The sequence below is a fragment of the Cryptomeria japonica genome, chromosome 7 (genome assembly GCF_030272615.1).
Source record: "Cryptomeria japonica chromosome 7, Sugi_1.0, whole genome shotgun sequence".
In the NCBI taxonomy this organism is placed as follows: Eukaryota; Viridiplantae; Streptophyta; class Pinopsida; order Cupressales; family Cupressaceae; genus Cryptomeria; species Cryptomeria japonica.
The window spans coordinates 467,350,915-467,368,885 of NC_081411.1; the positions used below are offsets into that span (position 1 = coordinate 467,350,915).

At 42.6% G+C, this 17,971-nt stretch overlaps 1 protein-coding gene across 1 annotated transcript in view; it reads right to left on the bottom strand.

The window, feature by feature from the left end:
• Positions 1-17,971, bottom strand: part of LOC131065721 (probable pyridoxal 5'-phosphate synthase subunit PDX2) — a 132,578-nt gene that overhangs the window by 44,986 nt on the left and 69,621 nt on the right. The gene's annotated exons all lie outside the window — the stretch shown is intronic.

Below are 17,971 nucleotides of genomic sequence, written 5' to 3' on the forward strand. Positions count from 1 at the left end.
CATGGCCTCAAGCCAACACCACGGCATCATCTAACCGTTACAGAGGTAACCGAAGGAGAGGAAGAGGCTACAATAATAATAACAATAATGAGAGTCGAATGCAGTATGATGCCAAAGGACGGCCAATGATTCAGTGTCAGGCCTGCAACCAGTGGGGACACTTTGCGCGGGACTGCCAGAAAGAGGAAAAACCGCAGAACTTGTGCAGATGGTGTGGGTCCTGGAGACCACAACGACACAAATTGCCCCAAGCCAGAGGTTAATCTTCTCAATATTGAGAAAACTAGTGATAAAGAAGAACTAGCAATCACCCGTGCTCAGACCAAGAAGGCCACTTATCCCAACCCCCGTACGGAGAAAGAGAGATTACGAGAGGCAAGGGCCGACATTGAGTGGGAGATGACAACAGAACAATAGAAAAAAGAAGAGGTGGTGAGTACATCATCCCGTACTGAAGCCGAAAAGAACATAATTGGGCAAGTCTTGCAGATGGTAGTGTCGATAAGAGTGAAGGACCTTCTGGACACAATGCCACAACTGAGGACCGCCAATCTCAGTACCGTAGAAAGCACCGCACACACATCTTCAGGTGTGACCCAAACGGAAGTCCTGGTCAACCCCTTGGCTGATCCAATGTTGTTGGCCTTAAATAGTGGTCGGCAACCTACGGTAATGGAAATGGGAATCCTCCGGGCTATCCTCATGGACACCATGGTGGACGGAGGATCTAGGGTGAATGTGCTGTCGGAGGATACATCAAAGAAGCTCGGGAAGCCAACACTATGGCCACCCACATTCAATTTGGTGGGAGAAGACCAACACGGTATCAATCCACTCGGCACCCTGATGGCCCAACCCGTGACCATTGGCATACAACCCTTCCTATAGGATTTTGTGGTAATCCCACTTAAAAAGAAGGGCTATGATGCCATCTTAGGGAGAGGGAGGCTGGTCACAGCAAAAGTGAACCACAATTGGAAGAACACCCTTTCCATGGAGAAAGGGGGGCGGAAGTACATTATTGATCTGAGGACCCAGGTTGTCGGCGAGGAGCTTGCATCATCCGACTCTGATTCAGAGGACTCAAACAGATGGGAGTGGAATTCCTACGAAGGCAAAGACGAGATGGAATCAAATAATGAAGGAGTGCTTGATCTCGATAGCTGCTTGGAAGATGACATCTGCTCATTGAATGGACTCTTCCACTGGCAAATGGATGATTATGAAGTATTCCATCCTGCGTGCCACATGCTGCAAATTGAAGAAGAGACAGGCGAGAAAGACGAGTTCCCGCCAAAATACAAGGATGTAATATCCCCACAAATGTTTTCAATTTTTTCCAGTTACAATCACAACAAGAACCTGTTAAAGTTAAGAAATGAAGATACAATAATGTTGAAATTGTAACCCTTCCACTTTCTGATCACCAAGTGCCCAATATGGGAAGGTGAGAGCATACGGTGTTGAGAGGATCGTTAGCTTCAAATAACTGGAAATAATACAATGCTTGGGCGGCAAGCCAACCCCTTCCACTTTTCAGCGGGATATGGAGAATATTAAAAATCACTTGGCGGTAAACCAGCCAAAGATGATGCAAGAACCGAAGAACAATCACTTTACCGCTTATGTAGCGGGAGGACTAGAAATGAAATAGCAATCAACTCCACTGCTTATTCAGCAAGAGGACTGAAAATGAGATTACAATCAACTCAACCGCTTATTCAGCGGGAGGACAGAATTACAATAGATAAGAAGGCGGCAAGCCAGCCTCTTCCACTTATGCAATGGGCCAAAGAACAACAATCCAAGTATATAGCTGTTAGTACTACTAATCAGCTTTACAATGCAAACATAGATTACAAAATTACTAGAATCATTGTCCAAACTAGGCAGCAACGCCAGCCTCTTCCACTTATGCAGTGGGACTAAGAGAGTTCAAATAAATTGTTGTTAGTACTACTAACAAGCATTACAATATGATTCATCATGGACATTCAAATGTCAAAACCCAAACTAACAGCTGCAACTTATTACCAAGACTCTTCACACCACACCCATAGACTCACACACCTGAAAACCAGCTTCAACCCCCAAAAACTAAATCTGATATGAATGAACAGCAGGCTGGAAATATAGACCAGCAACATTAAAATCCTCACAAACACTTCTAAATCACTCCCCACACACTCAACTTATCTCTAAACTCACTCCAAAGAACCCACACACTCTAAAACCAACTCCACACAAGGAAACACTCCAAACTAACAATTTTTCAGATTTTGATATGCAACCCATGCGCTGGAAACACACAGACCAGCAGCTTAGAAACTCACAAAAATGATCGTAACTCTATTCACACTCAACAAAATTACCCCCAAACGGATGCAAATGAGAGATACAAGACAAGAGATGAGATTAGAACCAACAAACTGCACCCAAAACCCCCAAATGAATTTATGCACACATTCCCACGCAGCCCAACATAGTACGACTAGGAAAGAACTACGATTTGCATTTAAAAAGATAAGTACTCAACATTAAGCTCTACAAACTTACAAACTTGATCACCTGTGGCATAGGAAGAGAACAAGCCACTACCCAGAATGATCTGACACACGAACTGAGAGTTATCAGCTAAAACGTGCTACAGCCACACCAAAAACCAGCAACACTGAAATCCACGCCACACTGGAAATCTGAAAATGCACACTAAAATCGAACCACACATTCAGAAGATCCAATCACAGCTAGGAGTGATGTCTCACACTCGAAGTCTGTCAAGAGCCCTAGGAGGTATTCACCCTCGAAGATTGTCTGGAGTCAATCCGACAGAATAACAGTGTAAATTGTCTGAGATACCAAATGAGAAGCCCAACACTCTCATTTATAGATTTTGAGGGCTCAAATTCAAATTCACATTCCTTCCAAATGAACGCCAAATCCAAATGCACATTCACTTCACGTTATTTTGAAATTACATTTCATTTCTCCTTTCTCCAAATCGACCTTCTCATAGGAGTAAATATTCTTTATAAAAATGACAATAAAATCATAATGTGGCATCTAAGGTAGATAAGTGAAATATATTATAAAATTAACTTATTTCTCCATAAGGCGTCCATCTTGCCGTATTGATATTTCACTTTATAAAGTATTTTTCCTCAACAATAAATCACCCAATATATAATTAAGGAAATGACTTATATATCAATATAACTTAAGCAATCCCTTTTAAATAAATCGTCCAACCTTTGCCTTAAGTTATAATTTAATTTAAAACACCATTTTTCATCAAATACTGAACCTGCCAAAACAAGCTCCAAGGATATGGGGAAACAAGCTGAGAGAATTGCCCTGCCAAAAATAATCACTGAACTGAGCTGAGGAACCCTTGCCAAGAATAGCACCAAAAAATGAGGGAAGACCAACTGCTCAAACTGACTTGCCGGAAATAGCCATCTGAACAAGCTTGCTGACATCCTGCTAAAAATAGAACTACTAAAAATAGTACTTACTAAAAATAGCATACTACTAAAAATAGTAAGTGTTTCCAAAGTGATTTTGACCACATTCTGAGCAGTCGTCGCACTTACTAAAAATAGTAAGTCCAGAAAAAGTAACCCGATGCAGATGCATGTCGAACCAACCTGAAGCTCTCTGAAAACCCAGAAGGAATCCAAAATCCAAATTGTCAAACTCCCACATACACCCCCTGAAAACACCAAAAAATCCTCCTAAAAAATAGGAAACCCTAATTTCTGCTCCTGACTACCCTACGGGCCTCCGAAATAGGCTAACGACCAGCTAACTAATCACAGCGGAAAAGGGGACATTACAATCCGCCCTTCCCAAAATTGCTTGTCCTCAAGCAATGCCACCACAATTCCATAAAATTTTAAACTGATCCACACCCAAGCAAGTATGAGCCTAGGGGCCCATGTCCGTCTCAAGAAGAACCTACCATGCCGATGCTGTGCCACTCTAATCACATTAGTGAAAACATCACGCCAAAACTACACTAACCTCCCTTGTAACTCCAAAATGTTATTATCCATGATACTCAAACTGAAAATCCCTGAAGGACTGAAATCAATATCATGCAACATCTCGTGCCCATAAGGCTCTAAGTAATCAATATCAACAATGCCACTGTCTATCACAAGCTTGGGCAATAGAAAATAAGGTCTACTCAACTCACGATCAAACTCCACAACACATCTCCATATGGTATCTAACAGAGCCACGACTATCAATGTGACATCTCCAAATCTTCTTGCAAAGAGGAAAGCATTCATTTGGAAGAGCTCAACAAACTCATACTCATATCTGCACATGAATCTACTATGCCTCAATTGAATTATCCTGACACAACCATGCAGATTTCTAAAGACTCTTACAATTCCCATTCCAAGCACCTCAAAAAGGTGAACCAAAGAAAGCAAAGGTTCGTTGTCCCAACCATAAGAAGAAGAAAGGGCATAAGGATAACCTCTAGTTAGAGTTTGAACACTTCCCATACACGGATACTGATTGCCCCAACTCGCCATACCTCTCACTTGAGACCACAAACCCGTCCTGCTAGGAGACTGTAAAGTCTGAAAAAGAGTATACCAGTAGCCCACCAAGTCTGAAATGATTGTTTTGAGGTCTGATTTTAGGAAAATCAGCATCCAAGAAGATGAACAGCTGCTGCAACATAGGAAATCGTCGTCACATCTACTCATGTCCAAGGCTGGAAAACACCTCCAAGCAATCTCCAATTGAAAACCATTACTTGCATGACCAAAGAAATTGCACCAACTCCCCTGAATGAGAGAAAACCATAAAGTGAAGTGGCTAATTTGCAACCAATCAGCAAACCTAAATCTGAAAATCTGATCCATTCTTTTCCAAAGAAAATGCCCAAGAGTATGCATTTGATCAATGCTCCAATTTTGAAACAATATCTCATGGTTGCAAATTGCACCTAGATCCAAGACTCTGCAATGTGATCCACCCTCATCACTGAAGTCAAAAGGAATTCCCACATCAAACTTGAAAAGTGGATTAATAAATATCCAATTAGCATCTATATCAAACAACGGACTATCAACCTACTGATTACTATCAGAGTCATGTTCCACCCAAACATTCTTTTCCTCCAAAATCACTTTTTCAGATCTTTGGGGACAAAGAACAAGATCATACTCCTCCTGAATGCAATCAAGCTCCTCCATTACCTGATTGATCTCCTTGGCCATTTCTCTATTCTCTTTTTCTCTTAAATGTTTGAAATCAGCAAACCGATCTTCTACCTCCATTAGAACCAACTGAGTATTTTCTAACATGTCCTTTGTTGACTCAAGCTCAAGAGTAAGCTCTTCAACTTTCCTCTCTTTTCCTTGGAAATCACTAAGGATCTTCTTTGCAGATTCGATGGCATAATCACGATCTGTGATCAATTGTATGCGCTTTGATTTCAATGTCTCCAAAGAGTCTTTGATGAGTTGCAGATTAAGGAGAGCAACTTCATCCTTAACTCCCTTCCGTCTCTCTTCAATTTGAGCCTTACAATAGAGTTCTTCTATCAAACTATGTGTATGGTCAAACCCAGATAGAACTCGCACCTCATTCTCAAAGGACCTCATGAATTTATCCTTCCACTCGTGAACATTTAATGGTGGTGTACTGGTCATTGGCTATAACTGAAAATCAGAACTTTGTTTCTTGTCTTTGTTGCCCGCAAAGCTGCTCCAAGACTCCTTTTCTTCACCACCCACTAGCTACAATTGCTCAATATCATGAAGAGGATTAGATTCTACTAGATCTTCAAGTTTTTGCTTACCACCAACTTCATGGATAGGTAAATCAGATTTGTATTTCAAAACTTCTTTAAGCTTTCCATCATCAAGAACCATATGGTCCTCTAACTCTACAACACAATCTGTTTTTTGAGCCTCATTAGGGTCAAAGGAAAATTCATCCCACACAGGTTCATTGTCATCGCTAGGTGCCATCACACCCGGATCCCAAGTGCTAGGGGGCTGATTACTTGGTTTAGTTAAAAACTGCTCACCATAGCTCCAAGTATCATCCAACTTAGATCTTGATTCTTCTCTTGGTTTCCACACATTGTTATTTTCACCAAATGCAAGGCTAGAACCAAGTGATGTTCCATCTTCCCACTCAAAAAGTGGATTGTCATATGTTTTCACTATACACATCTCAAACAATGGGTTATCAACAATCTGAAAATTATTTCCTTTTTCCAACTTAGACCAACAATCCTGTTGTCCTAAATCTGAAAATTCCAATTTAGGACATTGCTCAAAGACTTTTAGAATTCGGTCAAGCTCATTCTTCAAACTATGAGTCTCAACACCATTATTCTGAAATGCAATTTCTGATTGGTCCTCTAAATCTGCCCCTTGAATGTCATCATCTTGGTATAGTTTAAACTCACAAAATAGGACACCCTCTTGGTCATTAGGAACTTCATCATTAGCTACAATATTTTCAGATTCATGACATGAATCTCAATCCAAAAATCTGTTAACCTTTTCCTCTTGTTTAACATCTTCAATTTTCATCTTCTCTTCCTCTAGAAACACATGAGTGCATTCAACATTGTCATTAGCTCCATAAGAAACATTAAGAGATTCATCATGCACAACCTCAATTACTGTTTTTTCATCTTTTTCCAACATTGGTCTCAAGGACAAATAATTGTCCAACTTCTGAACCCACGATCTAGCCGAACACTTATCACTCCCGTCCAAGTGAGCTAGAGTAACCTTTCCAAGGGCTTCTTAATAGTCTCTCGAAGCATAAGGGTGGTTATTACATCTTCTACCTCTCTTCATCTTTTGATTCATGAACTGGTCCAGAGTAAGGATATTCCGGATCTCGGTAGGAAGGGAAGCATACTCCATGTAACTATTCCTTATTTCATCCACTGCTGGTATCTCACTTTCAACTTGAGGCACTTCCTTGGGTAGGAAGACGGGTTGCAAAGGTCTTGAAATTGACCCTCCAGGTGTTCCTCCATGGTTGCTCCCATGGTTACTCCCATTTCTATTTCCTCCATGGTTATTATAAGTTCTAGCTTCAAGTCCATTAGTGGGCTGATTAGGATTTCCACCATAATTCTGATTAAGTTTGGCTAGCAATTGGGACATCATGTCCAACATGCTATCAAACTTATTTTCAACTCTCTCTACGGCCCCATTAGAATCTGATGTTCTTTCTACCATGGTATCAACTGAATCAGCTGAATCAACTGCTATCTCTCTGTTTCTTAGAACATCTGAAAATATCTCTTCTAAGTTAACAAACGGAATCTGATATTGTTCTCTTTTCTTCTCTGTCGTAGTATCTGATGTCTCTATCACTCATGACTACACAGGTTGGCAGGATAACCAGCTCTGATACCACTGTAATATCCCCACAATTTTTTTCAATTTCTTTCCAGTTACAATCACAACAAGAACCTGTTAAAGTTAGGAAATGAAGATACAATAATGTTGAAATTGTAACCCTTCCACTTTCTGATCACCAAGTGCCCAATATGGGAAAGTGAGAGCATACGGTTTTGAGGGGATCGTTAGCTTCAAATAACTGGAAATAATACAATGCTTAGGCGGCAAGCCAACCCCTTCCACTTTTCAGCGAGATATGGAGAATATTAAAAATCACTTGGCAGTAAACCAGCCAAGGATGATGCAAGAACTGAAGAACAATCACTCTATTGCTTCTGTAGCGGGAGGACTAGAAATGAAATAGCAATCAACTCCACTGCTTATTCAGCAAGAGGACTGAAAATGAGATTACAATCAACTCAACCGTTTATTCAACGGGAGGACAGAATTACAATAGATGAGAAGGCGGCAAGCCAGCCTCTTCCACTTATGCAATGGGCCAAAGAACAACAATCCAAGTATATAGCTGTTAGTACTACTAATCAGCTTTACAATGCAAACATGGGTTACAAAATTACTAGAATCATTGTCCAAACTAGGTGGCAAGGCCAGCCTCTTCCACTTATGCAGTGGGACTAAGAGAGTTCAAATAAATTGTTGTTAGTACTACTAACAAGCATTACAATATGATTCATCATGGATATTCAAATGTCAAAACCCAAACTAACAGCTGCAACTTATTACCAAGACTCTTCACACCACACCCATAGACTCACACACCTGAAAACCAGCTTCAACCCCCAAAAACTAAATCTGATGTGAATGAACAACAGGCTGGAAATACAGACCAGCAACATTAAAATCCTCACAAACACTTATAAATCACTCCCCACACTCAACTTATCTCTAAACACACTCCAAAGAACCCACACACTCTAAAACCAACTCCACACAAGGAAACACTCCAAACTAACAATTTTTCAGATTTTGATATGCAACCCATGCGCTGGAAACACACAGACCAGCAGCTTAGAAACTCACAAAAATGCTCGTAACTCTATTCACACTCAACGAAATTACCCCCAAACGGATGCAAATGAGAGATACAAGACAGGCGATGAGATTAGAACCAACAAGCTGAGAGAATTGCCCTACCAGAAATAGTCACTAAACTAAGCCGAGGAACCCTTGCCAAGAATAGCACCAAAAAATGAGGGAAGACCAACTGCTCAAACTGACCTACCGGAAATAGCCATCTGAACAAGCTTGCTGACATCCTGCTAAAAATAGAACTGCTAAAAATAGTACTTACTAAAAATAGCATACTGCTAAAAATAGTAAGTGTTTCCAAAGTGATTTTGACCACATTCGGAGCAACCGTCGCACTTACTAAAAATAGTAAGTCCAGAAAAAGTAACCAGATGCAGATGCATGTCGAACCATCCTTAAGCTCTCTGAAAACCTAGAAGGAATCCAGAATCCAAATTGTCAAACTCCCACATACACCCCCTGAAAACACCAAAGAATCCTCCTAGAAAATAGGAAACCCTAATTTCTGCTCCTGACTAGCCTACGGGCCTCCAAAATAGGCTAACGACCAACAGAACTAATCACTGCGGAGAAGGGGACATTACAAGGGAGTATAAGGAGGGAGATGCCAAAGTGAATGATGTTCCGACGTATGAGTTTTAAAGGACAGACCAATGCGGTACGAAGACCCCACCGTGAAGGAGACGAACTTAGGAGACACTGCCAGCCCTCGAAATATCTGGGTAGGAGACGATTGGAGCCCGGTGCTGAAGGCCGCAACATTTATTTTCATGGAATACAAAGATGCGTTCACTTGGTCCTACAAGGATCTGAAACGGGTCCTGCCCGAATTATGCGTCCATTGGATACCATTGGTCCTGGGAGCCCAGCCAGTACGGAAGAGGCTGTACCGAATGAATAAGAACTATGCGGCCAAGGTGAACGAAGAGATTGAACGGATGCTAGAGGTCAGCACCATATTTCGAGTGGAGACAAGTGAGTGGGTCTCGCCGATTGTGATCTCACTGAAGGAAGCCAACCAGATCCACATCTGCGTGGATTTTTGGTGCCTCGATGCAATCACCATCAAGGATCCGTTCCCTATACCTTTCACAGACACCATCCTGGAGGAGGTGGTTGGCCATGAAATGTACTCATTTTTGGACAGCTTTTCCGAATACAATCAAATTTCGATAGCTGAGGAGGACAAGCTGAAGACCACCTTTGTGGTGGACGGAGTCTATGCATACAACCGAATGTTGTTCGGTTTGTGCAATGCTCCGGCAACATTTCAGAGGATAGTCCTTCACATCTTTGATAAGATGTTGGTGGGAAATTTTAAGGCCTTTTTGGATGACTGGTCGATTTTTAGTAGCGAAGACACTCACTTGGTGGCGTTGAGAGAAAGCATGGAGAGATGCCGAAGGGCCAGGCTGGCCTTGAATCCGAGGAAATGCAGATTTATGGTACCGCAAGGAAATTTGTTGGGCCATATCGTTTGTAAAGCTGGATTGAAAACTGACCCGGATAAGGTACGCGTAATTGTGGAGATGGAGTCGCCCATTGATGTAACAGGAGTAAAGTCCTTCTTGGGACATATAGGATACTACCGGAAGTTCATCAAGAACTTTGCTCAACTTTCATTCCCACTAGACAAACTCACAAGGGAGGGCGAACCGTACATATGGGGACCGGCACAGGGGGAAGCATTCGAAGAACTCAAGAGGAGACTGGTGGTCACCCATTTTGGCCTATCCAAACCGGGACCAAGAATTCCACGTACACGTGGATGCCTCGAACTATGCCATTGGGGCTACGCTAGCACAAGAAGGGGCCCATGGGTTGGATCATCCCATCTATTTTGCCAGTCGGTTGATGTCGAAAGCCGAAAAGAATTGCAGTACCACCAAGAGGGAAGCCCTCGAAATGGTCTATGTCGTACAAAAATTATGGCACTACTTGTTGGCAACACCTTTCACTTTCTATGTGGATCACCAGGCGTTGATGTACCTGATAAATAAACCCATTATCCAAGGCAAAATAAGTAGGTGGCTACTTCTCCTTCAAGAGTTCACTTTCACAATAATTGTACGGTTAGGCAAGAGCCATGTGATCGCTGATCAGTTGTCTCGGATTAGGTCGGGAGAGCCGCCGAAGGGAGTCAATGATGATTTTCCTGGTGCACATTTGTTCCAAATTGCGGCACTACCACCGTGGTATGCAAACATTGAGGAATACTTGTCCACCTCTCAGTTCCTAGCCGAGATGCTACCAAGTGAGAGAAGGAAGTTGGTCTTGAGAAGCTGGACATTTCAACTAATTAATGGGCTGCTATATAAAATGAGACCCGACCAAGTCCTCAGCAGGTGTGTGGTGGAAGAAGAAATTCTGGGAGTGCTCCGGGAAGCACACGAAGGGCCTACAAGAGGCCACATGGGTCCAAACACCAGCGCACGCAAAGTATTGTTGGCTGGACTATGGTGGCCCACCCTGTATAATGATGCACGGGAATGGGTGGTGGGCTGTGATACGTGCCAGAGGGCAGGAAAACCATTAAAGCGGGACTTTATGCCCCTCAATCAATCCCATGCCCAGGAGTTGTTTGAACGCTGGGGCCTGGATTTCATTGGACCTTTGAAGGCTAGCAAAACACGAAGATGTCGTTACATTGTGGTGGCAGCAGAATACCTTACCAAGTGGGCTGAGGCGCGAACACTGCCAGATAACTCAGCTTTGAGTACATCCAAGTTCATTTATGAACAAATTATTACAAGGTACGGCATCCCAATCCAACTGACCAGTGATCGCAGTGGGCACTTTGTGAATCATGTCGTCAGCTGCTCACGACAGAATTCAAGATTTTTCATTCCTTGTCAAGCCCGTACTACCCAAGGGCCAATGGGCAGGTTGAGGCTACTAATAAAATACTGGTGTCTGTGATCTATAAGTCCTGCGGGGTTGAACAGGAAGATTGAGAGGAGAAGTTGCCATCTGTACTATGGGCATACAGTACCACCTACAAAGTCACCACAGGCCAGACACCCTTTCAGTTAATGTACAACCTGGAGGCCATTGTGCCGGCAGAATTCATGGTTCCGAGTATAAGGATCGTGATTGAGAATCGCCTAGGAGATATGGGGAGCTTGCGGGAGAGGCTGTACGCATTAGGCAAGTTGGATGAACGCAAAATGATGGCCCAATGGGCCACTGAAGCCACCCAACAAAGACGAAAATGTTGGCATGACAAGCACATCCGGCGCATGGATTTTCATTCAGGTCAGTGGGTGTTGAAGTATAATGGGCAGAATGAGATTAAGCCTAGGAAATTCAAAGTTCGATGGTTGGGGCCATTTAAAATCCGCGAAGTAGCTGCGAATGGAGCAATTAAGTTGTCGACATTGGGTGACCAACCAATAAAGGAGACGGTAAACGGGTCGAAATTGAAAATTTACCACCACAGGCAGCAGCGGAATGACCCAATTCGACCGGAGGCGGGGTTCAACCAGACAAAGTGAAAAGGTAATTATTTAATTTTTTTTAGTAGGAAAAGAAAAAAATAAAAAATAAAAAAAATTGAAAGTGGAAAAAAAATTTGAAAAAAAAAAAAAAAGAAGTGTTCACGTATACTGTACGGTGAAAAGGACATACACCGTACGCCGGAAAATAGAAAGAACACAAGGAACAAACAAAGTAAAGATGGATCGTATGGCAGATTCATACAGTCACTGGCAGAAGGTGAACAAAATCCATACAGACAAAGGGGAGATAGAGAAATCCGTACGGTGGATTGAGTCGAGTAGAGAATCCGTACATTGAAGGAGAATTCGTACAGTAGAAAGGCGATTTCAAATCCGTACATGCGCAGGTGATCAGATGATGTTGTATGGTCAAAGTAGAAATAGGAAATCTGTACGGTCACAGAGGCAAGGAAATTTGTACGGTCAAGGGGGAAGCACATGAAATCCGTACGGCTCCAGCAATCAAAATCCGTACGGCGACAAAGCAATCAAAATCCGAATAGTACGGCTATCAGAATCCGTACGGTGACAAAGCAATCAAAATCCGTACGATGACATCAATTAAAATCCGTACGGCGACAGGCAATCCAAATCCGTACAATGGCATATCAATCAAAATCCGTACGGCCAAAGGGTGACGGAGAAAGGTCGTATGGCTACAGTGTAACGACATCGTACGGCAGAAGGAGAGAAAAGGGGCCGTACGGGGAGGTTCATACACAACCACTGATTTCCGTACCCCAACCAGGTCCTTTTCCTGAGATTGTGGACCTCGATAAGGATAGTTCTCATCAGGAGGCGAGACAGCAAGAGTTGGCGATGGACTTCCTACAGGAAACCGTTGGGTTTGAGGAAGAGATGGAAGAGATGCAGCAACAGGAGCAGGCCACTACCGAGAGCCAGCCAGAGGGCATAGAGATATTTTTGGCAGAGATGGGAGCCAGTGCGCAAAGGATGGCAGCAGAGGTTGAGGCTAGCGCACGGAGATTGGCAGTCTCTATTTAGGAGCGGACCATCGAGCAGTCTGTCGTTGAGGGACTCCTCACCTTTGCCACCGGAGCGGAGGGTGTGCTGAGGAGATTGGGAGATGTTTCGAGGCCAGGGGTTGGCCTGCTGTGGAGACTCCCGAGATGTTGGCAGATTGGAGGAGTGAGGAGACGGCTAAGGTTGGTGGAGTCCACTTGCTACAACAGCGGCTAGAGCAAGCCTTTCGGGACGGGTACTACTAGCTTAGACGTACCCAGCATGGTGCCTTGGGATCAGAGACAGAGCGGGTGGCGGCCATCACAGCTCAGGAGGAGCTAGCCACTTGCCTGCATACGATGGAGATGGAGCTAGTGCAGCAGAGAGCTCGAGTGACCAGCCTAGAGGAGGAGTTGGCTCGTGCCAAGGCAGAATTGGCCTAGGAGACGGCGGGGAGTGCACACGAGGTAGCAAAACGGGCAGCCCTTGAGACCCATCTCACATCCACCCTAGAGGCGTTGGATGGGAAGCACAAGGAGCTTATGGAAGCAGTTTTTATTGTGAAACGATCTAGGGAGAGGCAGTTGGTAGCTGAGCGAAATCTCCAGCATCGGACACAACAAGTTCACCAGCTGAGGGAGCAATTGGCAGCACCACCACCACCAAACCCTTCTTCATCAGGGACGCCCTGTGTACCCCCTCAGCTTTGATTTTCATGTTTGGTCTTAGTCTCATTTCCCATTTTGTTTGTATGTCATCAGGAGACTACCTTCTTTTTTGGGGGGATGATGTTGTCAGGTAATTATGTCGTATTGTAATTAGAATGTTACGTGTGTTAAGGGTCGGTGGTTACATGACGATTGTCGGCAGTTGGCACCGGACAACCTGTACCGACACCTATATATATGTACTTGGTTTCCTATTTCAATGTGTAGATATTGGGGAAGAAAACTATGTTTTGAATGTACTGGCACTTGGCATTAATGAATACATACATATGAGTTCTTTTGTTTACTCGCATTGCTGTATACTATCACATTTCCTGCATTTCTATACTCTTATGCACTGTTGAACACACACACCCCTCGGGGGAAAACAAAGACATCACTCCTAGCTGTGATTGGATCTTCTGAATGTGTGGTTTGATTTGTGTGGGCATTGATTTGTGTGGAAGCTGTTATTGGGGCGATTTCTACCTCAGAAGGGTGAGATTTTTCAGTGTGGTGTGGATTTCAATGTTGCTGGTTTTTGGTGTGGCTGAAAAGAAGATTCGATCGTATCTCTCTGCCTGTGCAATCGACTATTCTGGGTAATAGCTCGTTGGAAGCGTATCTGGAGGGCGATCATTCTTCTACCTTGGCGTTTCTTTTGGTGTGCTTGCTGATTTTTGGTTGCGAATCGTATTTCTGCTGCTAGTCGTACCATTCCTGGGCTGCCTTGGGTTGTGTGCCGGCTGTTTGTGGTGTTCGCAATGCAAGTTTGGAGTTCTCGTTGCATCGCCTCAGTTATAGTTTTCATTTGCTTCTATTTTCATGTCATTCCGAGTTGTTTTGTGTGAGTTATGAGCATAATAGTGAGTTTGGTAGTGGTTGTTTTCTGCATGTTATGCGGACAGCAGATTGTATTTCCAGATTAGTAGGTTATTCTTTATGGGTGGGTTTGAGTTTGTTAATTGTGATAAGTTTTGTGATATTCAGCAGTATTGGACAGCCTAATCTCTCTTTCCTATGCATTGCATCTCTTATTTGTAAGGTTGAATAGTAGTACTATCAACCACTTCTGGACTGTAAAGCATACCCCACTGAAAAGTGGAAGAGGCTGGCTTGTCGCCTACATTTGATCTTTGTAATTTTGTCCTCCCGCTGAATAAGAGGTTGAGTGATATTTTGTTTGTAATGGTCCTCCTGTTGCATAAGCGATTGAGTTGAGCTTTGTTGTAAGTGTTCAGTCCTCCCGCTGATATATTGTGGTTGAGTGATTCGTGTTTGGTTTTATTCTTGTCCTCCTTGGCTGGTTTACCGCCAAGCGTTCTAGTTTTCTATTCCCGCTGGAAAGTGGAAGGGGCTGGCTTGCCGCCCAAATTTGTAATCAATTTCAGCTTTCAAGCTTCTAACGATCCCCTCAACACTGTATGCTCTCACCCTCCCATATTGTGCTCTCGGTTATCAAAAGGTGGAAAGGGTTACTTTCAGCAGCATTTGGTTTTCATTTTCTAACCATAACAAGTGTTGTGTTGAATGTAATTGTGGAAAAAATTGGGGAAAAGTTGAGGGGATATTACAGAAACACAATTAGTCGGTATATCTCAGTCACTAGGTCCCTTGTCAATCTTTGTGGCCAGTCAAGAAGCCCAAGTAATATCTTTACTTGACAAAATCAAGAGATTAAGCCATGACAAGGAGAAGATTGTTGGCAGAGTTGGTAAGCTTCGGAGTCACATCACTCCTAAGTTGGACACAATGCTCAATGCATTGAAGGATGCTCAAGATGTCGTAGCTACAGGTGACCCCTTCGATCTCAAGTTGGCAGAGATGCAAGCATACCTCTTCAGTGGCCTCATATCAGTTCTCGAGTGTCTCAAGAAGGGCTGGGACAGCCATTTGAGCTCTTTGAAGAACATTTTTGCAAATATTTTTAAGTTTATGTAAGCTAGTAAGGTCTGTATGTACATATGCCACTATATATAGAATTTTGTGTAAATTTTTGGCATGCGGATGTCTACCTTTGCCATTGATGTCAAAGGGGGAGTGTATGGTAGTGAAAAATGTAGCATTCATCTCAAGGGGACTTTTGGAGTTGTTGAATTTTTTAAGTTTTGTAGTGTACATATGATGGTATTGATTCTGACGCTTAGTCATTTTTCACTAAGTGTTGCCATCAATGCCAAAGGGGGAGATTGTTGGCAAGAGACGCTGCACAGGTCATCCGGTGTTGTCATTGATGGCAACCCAAGTCAGTTATTCCATCCACAGAGTGTAATCTGAAGATTCGGTTAAGTCTAGCGAGATAGAGCAGAGCATCCGGCAGAGTGTAATATTTTGGTTGGCATTTCATTTCAATTGAATATTTTGTGTTGTGGAGCTAGAGGAAGATAGTTAGATGTCTTGAGTACCTTACTCCAGAATCTTAGCCTCCGGTGATGATTGTCGTGTGAGTTAGTAGATCCGATGTACAAGTTTTGGGGTTGAACAATGTGGTATGGTCGACTTGGATAGTTGATCGTTGAGCGGAATTGATGGAGTAATTTTGGTGATTGTTTTTTTGATCGAGGATGTTTAGCCGACATTTGGGAAACGTGTGGACAATTCTTTTTGGTCTGCATATGCATTGGAGTTTGGATTGAGCCAACTATGTATGATCGTTTCATTATTTGTATAGTGTTCTTGAAGCCAACATGTAGAAGACCTAATTTCATGTTGCGAATATACAAGACTAATGGATATGATAATTTTGAATATTGGTGGATGTGTGGAAAGTGTTTGTGATCGATTGTGCGCAGTTTCACGAGTGCAAGTGAAGGATTTGTGCTCCGGAATATTGAAGAACAGTGGAACAAAGCAGTGTAGCAGAGCAGTATGAGATTAAGTGTTTTGTGCTTAACCAGAACTGTACTTTGGCATTTGTAGATGTTGTTTTTCAGTTCAGGCATTCCAATTATCTTTTGTAAAAGATATTGTAAGACAGTGAGTCTTCTCAGGGTTGTAGCCCTTCTTATTTTGAGTTGTAAGCTCTAGGCAGTGTGCCTGAATGAATGTGCATTACCTTGTAATCTTTATATTTGAGTGCACTCATTTTGTGGGTCTCATCCCCACTGTGGTTTTTCCCTTGACCGAGTTTTCCACGTATAAAATCTTCATGTTATGGTGTTGTTGTTGATTGCTTTGTCTTTCTGCATCTTTCTTTTGTTCATTTGCATTCAGTGGTTGAAAGAACAAGTTAATAAAATTAATAATTGCAGAACACTGATTCACCCCCCCTCTCAGTGTTCCTTGATTCCAACAAAGCACAAGTTCAATTGTGGATATTTTCTTGAACTGTGCCAGCATTGGGTGTTTAAATGAATGTTCATGATATGAAAACCGTTTGTTGTCCTTTAGAGATTGTATCAATTTTGTGTAGTTGTTTTTGCATGGCAAAGAAAGGCTTGATTATGGAATCTGTCTATCAAAGCATCATCCTTTATTGTCATTGTCCTTAGTGTTAGAATAGATTTCTCAACCCTAATTTCTTTTGCCTTTTATTTTCTAAGTGAGATAGTATAGGCCCCACGTTCCAGCGGTGTTCATAATTGTAAGTCCCCTTGTGATTTCAACAATGTCACATAATACATCACTAGGTCTATCTCGAGCATAAAGTCAATTGTTCGCATCTTAAACCTTGGAGTTGTCTCATTTGATCACGATGTTTAGCATATGAGGTTTCTTTGCTCAAAAGAGGATAGAATACTTAGTATTTCATCCTGTGTTTGAGGTGTCCTGAAAAACACATCAACAAGAACCACATAGGGAACAAGAAGAGAAGCATCCTAAAAAGACTCACCATCAACTAGGGAGTCAGAAGCATGAACAGTTAGGTGATCTTCATGGGCATCCCTCCACCATGACCTTGTGCTATGAAAGAGGACAATGAAAAACTAGGTGACCAATAGCAAAGCATTGTCTAACATTTGAACATGAGACCCTCATAGTCAAGTGGTTGACTCCAAGGCCTACCCCTCACCATCAAAAAAATATCCCTATGAATCAACTTGGAGATATTAATGTCCACCAAGATACAAGCAAACAATGAGCAAACATAAAGTGACCAATGTAGGAAGTAGTAAAGTCAACTTTCAAGAAATGACCAATAGCAGTGCCAATGGCCTCATACCAGGAATCTTCCTAGAACTAGAGGAAGACTTGAAACCCAACCCACACAAATCTAAGGTCAAGAGGTTCAAAAGGGGGATTGGACTTAGACCAAGGCTTGACCAAGAGAGAGTGCTCTCCCCACACCATAACCAACTATCAAGCACCAAATCCCTATCCTTTGAAGAGGCAAACAATGCTATGAAAAAGCCCCTAG